General features: G+C 41.2%; 1 long non-coding RNA gene across 1 annotated transcript in view; it reads left to right on the top strand.

Annotated features, from left to right (window-relative positions):
- Positions 1–12,097, top strand: part of LOC132004634 (uncharacterized) — a 109,645-nt gene extending 97,548 nt beyond the window's left edge. The window contains exon 4 of the long non-coding RNA XR_009400592.1: positions 12,021–12,097. This is a non-coding gene — a long non-coding RNA (uncharacterized LOC132004634). The remainder of the gene's footprint in view (positions 1–12,020) is intronic.
- Positions 12,098–12,884: the final 787 nt, after the last annotated feature.

Below are 12,884 nucleotides of genomic sequence, written 5' to 3'. Positions count from 1 at the left end.
TCATGATCTCAGCATCATGAGATTGAGCCCCATGTCAGGCTCTGTGCTGGGTATGGAACCTGCTTGAGATTCTTTCCCTCTCCTTCTGCCTCTGCCACTTACCCCCAGCCTATTCAAAAATATAAGAAAACAAAAACCATGTGTTTCCTTTAAAGAAAAACAAGTACTTATTTTTCTTGAGCTCTTTTTTTAAAAGATATTATTTATTTATTTGACAGACAGAGGTCACAAGTAGGCAGAGAGGCAGGCAGAGAGAGAGGAAGGAAAGCAGGCTCCCCACTGAGCAGAGAGCTCGATGTGGGGCTTGATCCCAGGACCCTGAGCTAATGACCTGAGCTGAAGGCAGAGTCTTTAACCCACTGAGCCACCCAGGAAGACCCATTTCTTGAGCCCTTTTATAGATTCTTTGCACTACAACTGAAGGCAAATGATATTTGAAGATGTCTTCTTTTACCAAGAACTTTAGGCTCTAGTGGCTAAGCATGCATTCAGTGGAGTCATGCTGACAAGACTCAAATCCCACACCTGCCACTTACTGGTGGTATGGCTTTGGGCAAATTATACAAACTCTCTGTTCCTCCATTTACTGCTCTGTACAATGAGAATTATAATACTAAAATCAGCCTCAAGGGGTTATTATGAGGATTAAATGCAAACCAGAACAAAGCAGAACACATGAACCACTTAGAACAGTGCCTAGTGCATGATAAGCCTTTGGTAACTATTCATTCCCAAATTGAGTGCTTACTATGTGCCCAGGATTGTGTTAGACAATGAGATACAAGGGGTAGGGGCAGTGTTGATCTGAGATTTAGTCCATAACTAGCAGCCCTCTTCGCTGAGTTTTGAAACAGTTGGGGAATAGGCAAGAGAATCAGCAGATGGAGAGCCAAAATGTTAGATTTATTATTGATAGTCTATGCAAAAGAACATATGTTATAGTGAGATTGCAAATGGTCTTGCTAACTCCCCAACTCCTCTCTTGGCCTTGGGGTAGCACACCCTGGTAAAGTTTGAGTCTACAGTCCAGATTCCCTAATTTAAATTACTCTTCTCACTTGTCCAGAGGGGGAAGAGAAGAAAGAGACCAAATCCCCAGGGCTTGAGGTTATTGTAAATGAGCTTCACCCAGCGGACCAATGACTACTGCCAGCAATGAGGTGAATGCCTCCACCTCAGAGAGAGGTTAAGGTGGAACGAGAAATCTGGGCATGGAGAAGTAGTCTTCCTCTTCGCTAAAGAAGGGGAATGGTTTCTGTTAAATCATGATCATGTGAAATCAGTGAAAGGGAATCTGGCATGTCGTCAGAAAATAATACTAATGTCAAATGATACCTCCTCTATAAAGACTTTTTATCACCATCGTCTGAAGTTTTCTTCACAATGATCCCATAAACCAAATGGAAAAAAAGAATTATCACGAGTTGAGCACTCACAGTTTCTCAGGCAATGCATAAATGTTTTACGTGTTCTCTCTTGGATCACCTCATCTGCTCAAGGTCAAAGAAGCAGGACTAGAATGTTCCACATGTGACTATAGGCATAAGAGGAGAGGGTGGAGTGCTTATGGGAAAACAGAACACTGCCTCATATGATTCTGAGTTTGTATACATGGCCTTTCCAAGATACTATCATAATTCCCATTTGTTCGGTGCTAAAAAGAAAAGGAAAATAGCTTCACAGAACTGCTTTAGGCACATTAAATCCTTTGATCCTTAAAATAGCCTTTTGAAAGAGACTCAGTAATTCAGCATATATCTTTAAGTGCCTACTCCATGAAGGGCAGAGAGCATGGGCCCTGAGCTGTAATGACAAGCAAAAGCAGACAAGACCCCCTTACCTTGGGGGAAGTTTCAGTCTTTATAGGTGAGAAATGCCATCAAGAAACTACAGTAATGAATGTAAAAGGACAGCATGTATGAATCAAGAGGGTCCTGAGACATGTCTAGGAAATTGTACGAGAAGAGACGTGTAGGGGGTGTATGCCAGGTTGAAGGAATAGCGCATGCCAAATCCTGTGGCTGAAGTGAGGACAGAAAGCTAGCAGGTATGGTTATCATCTGTCTCCATTTTATAGATGAACAACAATTTCAGAGCAAGGCATGCCTTACCAGTATCACCACAAGTGAGTAGAGGAGCAGTACCTAGGAGGCTATAATTAACTTTCAAACTTTGTCACCCTGATGTCTTCCTCCATGCTAAACTTGTCTTAGCAAGAAGAAAAAGCTGACAGGGGTACTGTTAGTTAACTTTTAATTTCAGTGGGAAGGAAGCTCATGGTGGATTTACTATTTTGTAGCAACAAAGGCACCAGAAGTGTGTAACAAGAGTCAGACTGTGTTTCCTTCACCTCACCTACTCGCCACACAAAACCAATGCATAGTGGTGCCTTCTCAACTTCATGGCAGCCATATTTATGTTTTTCCATTCTTTAACTTCTCAGAACTTTTTAAAAACTGTGAGGAAAACTCCACTTACTAGAAAAAAACATGGAATGTGTACTGTAAAGTCAAGGATACACACACACACACACACACACAAACACACACACACACGCAGTGATACTTTGATTTATCACTACTTTGTCTTGTGACTTGGAGAGATTCTCTGATTGCCCTCCACCTCACATCCCACAAAACCTGTGTACTTAACACACAGCTTAATACACCTTAATACACAGCTGTGAGAATCTGCTAAAACTAAAGCTTTGATGCCTTTCTTCTTCTCCAGCAATGTACACCAGCATACAGGTTTACATATGTTTTCAGGGGTTGCACATCCCAGCAAGCTCAACCCTCAGTCCTTCCTTCATTCTCAGCATCTTTTTAGACTCCCACCTCCTCACTCCTTGATTTCTTTTTTGAATGTCAGCCCCTCCTTAGGGGCTTCAATATGCTCTGTAACTGTAAAGAACAGTTCTCTGAGGATAGAAATCTTGCCTGCTTATAAGTGCTTATGCCAATTATTAGCTCTGTGACCTTGAGTAAATCACCTACTCTTTCTGAGCATTAGTTTTAGCTTTGAGATGCCATCTATTGTTTAGTTCTTTGGTAGGGTTTAAATGAATTCAGACATTACAGTGGATGAAGTGTGGATGATAGCTGCAATTATTAATGAATGTCTCTGTGTCTCATATTCACTGTCTATAAATTGAAGATGTTAGATCAAGTGATCTTTGGTGCTTTTTAGGTCACAAGTTCTCTGATTCTTGGTCACTCATCATACATTGTGTCTTCCTTTGACTTATTCCCTCTCTAACTCCATTTCAGCCCCTTACAAACACAATAAGCATAGCTCAGGACATTGTGAGGACCAACTTGGTTTATAGATGAGGTGCGTGCTGGCAGTGTTTCTCCGCACCAAGGCTGAAGTGAACCATCATTTCTGATAAGTCCTAAGTCCCCAAGAGTGAACATGTCTTTCTAAATTATAGTGCTAGGGGAAGAGGTGACTTTTGAGGCATTGGATCAGAGGAGAGTAGACTATAGGAGCATTTGAGAGTATTAAACACCCCTTTGGGATTTGCCCCCAAATTTCATCACTGGCCTGCTGGACTATTTTCAACCTAGGACTCAGGTTTCATTAGCATCACTGAGGACTCCTTTGAGCCTCCTTATACTGTGCAAGGAAATTAGTATCTCATAGGAAGTTTGGGCACAGGAATAGAAAGTGAATCAGCTTCAGAGCCAGGGGATCTGGGGCTCCTCTCATTCCAGCTCTGCCACTTCCATATTACATGGGCTTTGGAAGGTGATTCAACCTTGGTGTTCACCATCCCCCTAATTTATACATTTGAGAATAATATTAGATATGTATGTCTTAGGATTGCTTTGAAGATTCCATGATACACCGGCACCAACATGTGTTCACAACAATCATGCAAAATAGAAAGATAGGCTTTGTATACCTTGGTATGGTTTTGGCTGCATCCAAACTTAAACATTTACTGACTGCCTCATTGTGTTAAGTATTGGAAAATATAACGGTGAAAAAGGCCTCTTATTTACTCTCAAGAAGTTCACATTCTATTTGACAGGCTGTTCCAATGTCATGTATCCAGAACCAACTAGGGCTCCAAATTGTGTGTCCAATGGCCATTTTTTAGTGGCCTCCTGGATTGAGTGGGACAATGATTGCTTAGTGTGGTTTTGTCCTGAGAAAAAGCAGGGTTGTGCAGGTGGCTCAGTGCATAGGCTGAGGTCCTGTAGAGCCCCCAGTTCTGATGCAACTGTTGACATCCAGCACAATATGTTTGGAATGAGCAAAAACTTTTGCAGTTCTTCAGATGTTTTAAAACACCAAGTACATTTTGCAAAGTGTTCTCCCTTGAATATTTAAAGTCATGTTTTATTTAAGGGAAATGACTTTCATAAATTTCTGACCCATTTGAGCTTTATATCATTGTAATATTCTTTAAGAGCCAATTCGTGTCCAATAAGGCTTTTCACCTTGTTTAATGACTTCTTAAAATTCTCTTTTCTTACAATCAAAACTGTATAAGCCAATTCGAATGCCAAAGGGTTCAAGTTCAGTTCAGAGTGCTCAATTCATGAATTCTGAGAGAATTTTAAGTTGGTGAAATGAGTTCTGCTCATCTGTATTCAACTCTGTATTTCTAGTGATTAGCCTCATGTGGACTCAGTGTGCACCCCATCTGAGGTTGGAAGAACTAGACTTTTCACTGAATATTTTGAAAACAGTGTAGGCATACCTTGCCTTATGTATGTCTGAGATGTCCTAGGCAGAGAAACTGGCTTATGTCTCTAATTCTGAGCAACCAAGAAGGAAGAAAGGAAAAGCAACTATCTTCATCCTTATTATGCTCTTTCAGCTTGATCTTATTTACTCTCTATAACAGTCCTGGGAAGAAGGTATTATCTCCATTTTACTAATGAGGGAACTAGGCTCAGACAGGTTAAGTCACACAGCTGGAAATGGCAGAAAAAATTGTCTTCTGAACTCAAGCTTGATGCCTCCTGAGTTTCATTTCCTCTGTGCACTACTGGCTCCATAAATTTCCACTGACGTATGGTTGAGTCTCCCTCCTAATCAGTGTGTCAGGTACTTACACTAAGCATATTACCTTACTTAATCTTTGGTGTAACTCCCTTTTATAGTTGAGGAAACAAAGTCTTGGAAATGTAGATCATCTATCCCAAGTTACAGAGCAGGGTCAGGCAGACTTGGGTCTGAATCCTGGCTTCAACAGTGTATTCATTTCCTGAGGCTATTTTAATGAATGACCATAAGCTTGGTGGCTTCAAACAATAGAAAATTACTCTCTCATAGTTCTGGAGGCCAGAAGTCTGAAATCAAGAAGCCACTAAGTCTGAGCTCCCTCTGGAGGTGCTATGGGAGACCTCCTCCCTTGCCCCACCCGTCTCTGGGTGTCATTCCTTGGCTTGTGGCCACTTCTCTCTCTGATCCATCCTCATTTTGCCCTGCCTCGGTGTGTCTTCTCTATGTCTCTTACATGGATACTTGTCACTTGATTTAGGGCCCACCCAAATAGTTCCAGAGACCTCCTCATCTCAAGATCCTCCATTTGGCTACATTTTCAAAGACAACTTGTTCCCAGTGAGGTCACATTCATGGGTTCTGGAGGGAGGCCATGCATTGGTCTGTCTTTGTGTGGGAACCACTTACTAACTGTTGACTACGGGGCCTAGACATTTCAACTGCCTCCATAGAATGATGGGGCCAGCAGCCCTAATCTTACAGCATTGCTGTGATAGAGAAGGGGTGGCTACCTATCCTGCCCTTTGTTTCAGCACTGAGTCCTCTCAGTTCACAAAATCGTCATCAAATGTCATCACCGAGGCCACAATGGTAGGTTCTTACAGATTTTTTTTTTTTGTATTTATTTATGTGAGAGAGAGAATGAGAGAGAGAGAGAGAGAGAGAGAGCGTGAGAAGAGGGAAGGTCAGAGGGAGAAGCACACCCCATGCTGAGCAGAAAGCCCAATGCGGACCTCGATCCTGGAACTCCAGGATCATGACTTGAGCCGAAGGCTGTCACTCAACCAACTGAGCCACCCAGGTGCCCTTGTCAGGCATTCTTTTAAGCATTTTTAATATATATATTCCCTGGTGTATCCCTCACCACAATTTTAGGAATATATTCTTTAATCTGGTAAAGAGAGAGTGAAAGAATCACCCAGCTAATAAATGGCAGAGCTAGAATTTGAACCTGGAGTATGTCCATGACAGTGGGAGTGAGAGAAAAGAGGTGGAACTTCTAGGAAGTTCCAGTTGGTGAGAAGGGGGAGAGGGAAGGTAACTAGGTCTTCAATCATACCTAGGTTCCAGATGTGGCTATATGATCAACTCTTCCCTCACACCTGTTCTCTTCTACATTCTGTCACCTAAGTGGTTGTGCAGCCAATGTTCCCAGGCCTGGCCTCTTCCAAAAGCCCTTTATATTAGGGAGTATCAAAGCCATTGTTTGTATAGGGGTGTAACATCTAGACTCTGGAGTAATCCAGATAACTGGATTTGTTTCTCTGCTTTCCCAATTTTAATTCCCTTCTATTCCTGGCATGATTGGTGGGCCAGCAACAGCAACTAATCAAAAATTCAGAATCTCGGGCCCCATCCCAGACTTCCTTAATCAGAATCTGCCTTTTACTGGATGAGTCTGACATATACAAGTTGATTTGTGGTGCATTAATATTTGAGAGGGTCGTTCTTCCCACATAACTTTGAGCAAATCATATAATGCTGGCTTTATTCCCCCCCCCCTTTTTTTTTTTACTTTTTGCTTGTTTGTTTGTTTATTTGGCTCCAACAAGTTCTAGGTCCTTAGCAAAGCTACCCACCCTGAATGGGATGGTCTGATGGGCCTGTAACAGAGTTGGCATTCAGGAGCTTCATCCTGCCATTATCCTCTCCTAGCTTTGGTAAGAGCATTGCAGCTGCTACACATGTGTAATCCATATTTTGTCACTCACCACCATCCTGAAAAGGGCCTAGGAAGTACCCTCAGATAGTGAAATATCTTACTGACAGCAAGTGAGTAAAGCCAGGTTAATTCTCCCAAGGACTTATGATGCAAACTACTTGCTTAACAAGTTTTTTCAAAAGGAAAATCTTGTAAATGATCATTTCTGAAAGGCTGTTCCTGAGCCTATGCCTGAAGACAGAGCATATGAATTCTCATGATAAATTCATTGTAAAATACCCACTATAATTTATTTTGGGGTAGTGAAATAGATTGTAAAAATGGGCATGCTTTCCACCTCTTTGGCATGTAGTTTTACAACTCCCTCCATCAAGAGGTGTGCTCTTTCTCCTAGTCTTTGGATCTGAACTGGCCTGGTGATGTGCTTTGGCCAATGAATATGGCAGAAGTTATGAAGTGCCAGTTCTGAGCTTTTACTCACTCTCTTTTGGGGCCTTGCCCGGCCCCTGTGTAAACAAGCTGAGGCTAGCCTGCCAGAGGATGAGAAACCATGTGGAGCAGAGACAAACTATTGCAGTTGAGGCCATCCTAGATCAGAAGAACTGCCAACCTGCAGGTGAAGTGTAGACTCATGAGCCATACTTAACTGTTATTATTTTAAGCCTGGGCTTAAACACTGACAAAATGTTTACAACAAAATAGTGTAAAACTAATGAAAGCAGTAATAAAATCTGTCACTGAGCTTTTGGGTGATCAATTATGAAGCAATGGCTGATAGCCTCCAATGACAACAGTTTTTTTTTTTTTTTTAAATAGATGGTGCTTGCTGAGAAGGCTGAGCAATGCCATGCACCAGCATCTTGCATATTTTCCTCTCTTCATCTCTCCATCTACAAAGCCTATCATTTTATTGAACATTTACTCAGCAGTGTTTTATAGGTCATAAAGCTTAATCCTTATATCTACCATATGAGATATATCTTATTTCCATTTGATGGGGGAAATAACCTGATTCTTAGAAGGATTGGGAGAATTGATCAAGCCTAAGGTCAGAGCTGAGATTTGACCTCAGGTCTGATCTGCATCCTATACCTGCATTTTTCCCCATGGCTTATTATTTTCCTGGCCAGTTTTCAAGAGAGGTGCTTTCATGCCTTAATTTTGGAAAAGAACTTTCAGGGGGTTTAAATAACTTATCCAATTAATAAATGAAGAGTTGGTTTTGAACCTAGGATTCACTGACTCTAATACCTGCATTCACTGAGGTTCATTATTAAGAAATATATCCTAGGGGTGCCTGGGTGGCTCAGTGGGTTAAGCCACTGCCTTCAACTCAGGTCCTGATCCTGATCAGGTCCTGGGATCAAGTCCCGCATCAGGCTCTCTGCTCAGCAGGGAGCCTGCTTCCCTCTCTCTCTCTGCCTGCATCTCCATCTACTTGTGATCTCTCTCTGTCAAATAAATAAATAAAATCTTAAAAAAAGAGAAATATATCCTAAATGGAGACGAACATGTTTATATCCATGCTAGAATCATGTTATTTCTTTGTTTTAGAAACTTGTTCTGCTCTGCTTGAATGTGTTTTAAAAGTCATGTTTTGCAAACCCCAAATTGTAACAGAAAGCAGGTTGTAAAGGAACTGGGGAGAGTTATTGCCCAGAATAAACAGCTGGGAAGCATTTCAGTGTCAATCTTATTATTGCTTTTAAATTAGCAGTGACTTCAAAAGCCTTTGAAGTAGCTGGCAGGGAATGCTTGGATTGGGGAAAACAATCACTAGAGGGTATTCTCAGCAGGCATGTGCTTTATGAATGTTCCTCCTCTTTATGCCTTGGCACTGAGAAAGGTTGGAAAAGAGGTAGTGGGATATTAGCAGGAAGCTTCTAGCTGATGTGAATTGCCAGGAAGACCCAATTAGCCTGTCCCTCTCAGTAGCAAAAACCCAAGCAGAAGGAATAAATTATTTGTGGCAGTGGTCAAAGCTGCTGACAACTTCAGAGACCACCCATGAGGTCTTTCCATGTCAAGCTGACTGGAAGGACCTGAGAAGCTCTAACCTCAGGGACTTGATGGATTCTAACCTGAGAGCAGAGCTAAGTTAAATTAAATGGTAGCTCATAATACCTGGAGAAGAAGTGTCAAGATATGCTTGTTTCCTATCATGAATATCTGCATGAAGACTTTCACTGGTCATCCTCTAAGACTGGTTTTAGAGTTTACTTTGAAAACTCTGACATGTTCTGAGACTTCTCTCTATCCAAATAAAACTCACTAATTTCTCCATCCATCCGTTGGTCCATCTGTCCATCTATCCATCCATCCAGCCAGTGTTTGAAGACTTCCTATTTTGTGTCTGATGTTATTAGACCTTAAGGATACTGACAATGTTAAGTAGATAATAAGAACCGCTCCCACCCACCATGATGCTTAAGTCTTGAGAAGAGGGTAGAGACTTCCCAAAAAGCAGACCAAGAATGTGCCTGGGCACCAAAAAGGGAGTACCAAGAAATTGTTAGGAAATAATCTGATATTTTTACATATACACAAATATTTTATCAACATAAGAAAACATCACAACTGACTTGAGCTTCCTACATGTATTTATAGCATAGGAATTTTTTTATGTTGATTTAGATATCAGAAGTGAAACCATGATCTTTTCCAGAGTTGGGGTATCAAAAGGTCATTTATTATCATAAAGAGGAAAACATGAGTACTTATGTTAAGTGCTCTAATAAGGAATGCTTGTGAGCGGTGAAAGAAACCAGAAAAAAGTGTTAATCAACCTTGAAACTGGTGTGAGTGTGTGTGTGTGTGTGTGTGTGTGTGTGTGTGTATGTGTGTGGGCATGCACGCGCACGATGGAGGGTGGTCAGGGAAGTCCAGTGGAGAAGTTATGGTTCCCTCCTGTCTGCTCTCATAGTCCCTAGGTCATACATCTATTTCAGTTCCTGCCTTGATCAATCACCTACGTGCCCATTTGTAGCAGATTCTATAGTGTCTCACCTATAACCTGTTGGCACCCATTATTCTAGTGCATGCCCATAACATTCTACTATAGGCACCTGCAACTTTCTGCCTGAGTGGTTTTATGCATGATGGGAAACCAGAAGTGCAAGAGGGTTAGGATCCCTGGGAGCACCCTCACCTCAACTAAAGATGAATGGGAGTAAGGTGATAGGTAGCACAACTTTATCATCCCTAGGTAAGATCTCTTAAAAGTTCTGAAGCACATCCCCAATTTCTCATGCAAGGATGATCCCAGCATTAGTCAGCATGATAACACAGCCTATATCACCTTCCTTTTGGGGACAGTCTCACTTACCTACTCCTCTACCAGTTGTTCTGAGGTTATGTACAGATAAATCTCTTGCATCCCTATCCTGGTCTCAGAGCTGGGTTATGGGAGAAGCAAAGTCAGAAAAATGACTTTCTTCTCCTCTCAGACCAGGCTGGGGGCAGCACAAAGCCTGAAACATAGTTGGACTTCATAAATCTTGAACAAGTGAATCAATGAATAAATAAATGAATGGTGAAGTATGAATGATGATGGCAGACTTCCACCCTTTGTTGTTTTATGAAACTCAAATGAATCTCATTATAATGGCTTTTGGGAGGAGGAAAATATAATCTGTTTGGGAGGTAACTGACAGGTGATTTGGCTTCTGAGAAATGGGAGACACTAGTCTGGGCCTGGAGGAAAAAGATGAAGCTGTGTTGATGGCTTCCCCTCTCTTCCCTAGCGGGGATTACCCTCCCCTACTGTACCTACAGACATACCAATAACAGCCTACCTTCCCTTATTTTGACAAGATTCAGATTCAAAGATTTCTTGGGAAGTGGGTCCTCAGGATAAAATCTAAGGAGACCTAATAAATCCAATGTAGTCCTCACAAAAGTGGTGGTATTTATTTATTCATGTATTCAGTTCATTTGTCTGTAAATTTATCCATTAAGTAATTTACTTATTCATTAATTTGGTCATTCATTAATTGGTTCCTTTCCTCCCTCCTCGCTAACTTGAAAATTGTGGTTCAGAAGATCTGGTAATGAAGCACATGGTCCCTAGAGACTGAATACCTCGAATGGCATGCTGGCTGTTTGACCTTGGGCAAGCTACTGAACTTACCTCTGCTTTAATTTCTTCATTTGTAGAATGGGGATAAATGATACCCCTGGTTGAGAAGGTTAAGTGATTAGTGGTTTATGTGAAGTACTTAGAACAATCTCACATATAATCAAAGTCATAGCAATGCCCATTATCTGTTTGGACTGTGCTTTCCCCCTTCTTCTCTTACAACAACTCTAACATAGCCTCCACCCTGACACCTAATTAGATTAGTAGCAGCACCCACATGCTGTTCTTTCTTACCTCTGGTTTGTGAATAGCCAAGAGGAGGGTCAAGGTGGGGAGAGGAGAGGTCAGCTCCCTGTAGCCAGCTCTGGATTGATCAAAAGGAAAGATGAGTCCCTTTTTTACCAGAAATGGAAATCAGAATGTGTACAGAAAGGTGTAGTCCACTATAGCAGGAACCAAATTCCCATAATTCATATTTCATTAACACTTTACAGTTCAATATGCATGTTGAAAGAGACCCAGACTACAAATGAACATTACTATGGTTCATAAGAAAGTGTAGGATGATCTATGGACATGTACATTGTGAAAATACCAACAATTCGACTAGATTAGGAAGCACTGGAGGGTAGTGCTTACGAGCGTGGATTCTGCTGCTTAAATGCCTGTGTTGAATCTCTACTCTATTATTTTTGGTTGACTGAGGTTAATGTGCCTCAGAATTCACATATGTAAAGTGAAGATGGTACAAAGTGCATGTGCCCTAGGGTTGTTGGGATAGCCAAATGTGCCCATCAATGCATGGAATTAGAGTAGTAACAACTCCTTGTAGCTATAAAGTACTTGTGTGCCCAGCACTGTTCTAAGAATTCTCTGTTCATAGGAGTGGGCATAAACTGGATGCTTGCTTCAGTTTGACAGTAAACACCTAAAAAACCAGCAACTTAGATAAGGTAGAAGTTTCTCTTTGTTTTCATCAGAGACCTAGACTCCTTCATTGTCAAGTACTTCATTATTCAAGAACTATTTTCTATCCTCCAGGTTACCTCATGTTCCATGGAGCTCCAGCTATCAGAACCATATCTCAGGCATCAGGAGAAAGAAAAGGTGATGGAGAAAAGGGATGCTCCTTCAATGTAAGTCAGCTCTCCTTAAGTAGTTTTCCCAAAGGCTCCCCACACTGTTTAAGTTTACATCTCGTTGAAAAGAACTTAGTCGCTTTGTATTACCCAGCTGCAAGGTAGATAAGGAAATGTAGTGGATCTCAGCTGAGCCTTCCAATGAGACTGAAGCCCGAGATGATACTTCAACTGCAACCCTGAAAGAATCCTGGATCCAAAGGGATCCAGCTTAAATGTGCTTGAGTTCCTCAACCACAAAAAATAACAAATGGTTGCTGTTTCAAGCTGCTAAGTTTTGGGGGTAGCTGATATGTAACAATAGAGAATTAGTACATAAACATTCTTGAGATTTCCTGTTTTTCTATTTTAAATGTTATAGCCTCAGTGAGTGTGTGGTCTGTGTTCCAACAACCAGTAGGCAGTAAGTTGGCGAAATGCTTTGCCACCACATAGCATGGGACACCAGATTTCTTACCTGCAATATCCTCTGATAAATGAATTCAGTAAAGTTTCAGGATATAAAATATATGTACAGAGATCTGTTGTATTTCTACACACCAATAATGAAGCATCAGGAAGAGAAATGAAATATCCTTAATGTTTGCCTCTAGTGCCTTATCCAATGTCATATTTTAGATTCTATTTCTTGTAGTACCTCTCTTGCAAGAACTAAATTCTGCATCACTTAAGATAGGTCCAGCCACAGAAATTCCAAAATCAGAGTCAGGTACACATTGAAGAAGTTTATTTTAGTTTCATATAAAAGAAGTCTAGTAGTAGCTAG

This window comes from Mustela nigripes, chromosome 1 (assembly GCF_022355385.1).
Source record: "Mustela nigripes isolate SB6536 chromosome 1, MUSNIG.SB6536, whole genome shotgun sequence".
Classification (NCBI taxonomy): Eukaryota; Metazoa; Chordata; class Mammalia; order Carnivora; family Mustelidae; genus Mustela; species Mustela nigripes.
This window is presented reverse-complemented; position numbering and strand designations above follow the sequence as displayed.